General features: G+C 25.8%; 1 long non-coding RNA gene across 1 annotated transcript; it reads left to right on the forward strand.

Moving 5' to 3' along the window:
* Positions 1-630: 630 nt before the first annotated feature.
* On the forward strand, positions 631-1,136 carry LOC147947673 (uncharacterized). The gene is made up of 2 exons (XR_015587221.1): positions 631-766; positions 867-1,136. It is a non-coding gene; the product is annotated as an uncharacterized LOC147947673 (long non-coding RNA).
* Positions 1,137-1,421: the final 285 nt, after the last annotated feature.

A 1,421-nucleotide genomic window follows, 5' to 3' on the forward strand; every position in this document is an offset into this window, starting at 1 on the left:
ACCTTAAATACTACAATGCATAAGGTTAATTGAACCTGCTAAGATAGACTCACAAAAAGCCTAGTATCAACCATTATTCTCGCAAATTGAGTTTAATATGGTAAAATCTATTTTTTTCAGAATCAAAAGATTTTTAGTTCTTTCAAATTTAACCCACATATATTCAATAAGAACTACTGTTAATTTTTAAAAATACACCAAAATATCTAGAACATTGTGACATCTGTATATTTCGTTTTAAACTCAATCATTTCATATAAAAAATCATGAAAATTATATATAAAAGTTATAAAAAAGGTTGTCTCGTAGTGTACTAATGGTTAAATACTAGTTAAGGTGATTTATACAACCATCAATTCTGGTCAAGTAATGTTTACAATCATAAGGTTTTAAGCAAATAATATTTCAAAATCTTAACTAAAGATGCTGAAAAATACATATTTAATAATGTATAAAATAATTAATATTACTTGACCAGAAATGAAACATAATAAGCTAAAAATATACTTTTTAATACATCTATATGGAAATAAATCAAAAGATTATATTATTTTGCATCTTTGACCAGAAAAAAAAACATGAAACATATTTATGTTCTTATATTATATATAAAAACAGTTTAGGTGAAGAAAAACTCATTAAAAAAGTTCAGGGAATATCACTAGAATAATAGTTATCACTATGAAAATTTTAGTGGCATTTTGTCTTACTATCACCTTCATCATATCTTTTGTTCATTGTTTTCCTACAATTGCTGAAAGTCCGGGTAATTATTTATTGTTATTCATACCTTCATTTTATAATTATTATCATGATAATTTCACTCTTTGTTAATGGGTATTGATTATTGTTAATATTGTATATAGGTTATCAACCTAGCCGATTTTTGCGTCCGAAACTCCATTGTTCCGAGTCTTACGCGTGTAATCGTGAACGCGAGGGAGGAACATACCTCTGCAATTTTATTTGTCAGAAAGACAGATATGATCACGGCTTCTGTGTTAGTAGTGTAAAATGTTGTTGTGTTGATTTATGATACTATAACTAACTATAGTATCTCTAAGATGAAATTATATAATCAAATGTATTGGTATGTGCTTAAAAAATAAATCTATAATTTTCAGATGCTAAAAAAACTGCCTGTTTTTTAAAAAAATATATAATTAAATATCTCATAATATTTAATAATAACCAACCAACAAACCAACAATAACCCATCATACCCACTAGAAGATATATCAAACCAACTCCAGTATATTATAATACAATTCCAATCATAACCAAAATAAATAATAAACCTAGCATACTTCTAAACAAAGTTCGAACAACATATAAAACAAATTCACATCACAATAACTGAGACCCTAGATGATTGTTTAAAATCAATTTATGTAAATAAAATAATCAAACCGACACTAATT

The sequence above is a fragment of the Camelina sativa genome, chromosome 3 (assembly GCF_030686135.1).
Source record: "Camelina sativa cultivar CO46 ecotype springtype chromosome 3, ASM3068613v1".
Lineage (NCBI taxonomy): Eukaryota > Viridiplantae > Streptophyta > Magnoliopsida > Brassicales > Brassicaceae > Camelina > Camelina sativa.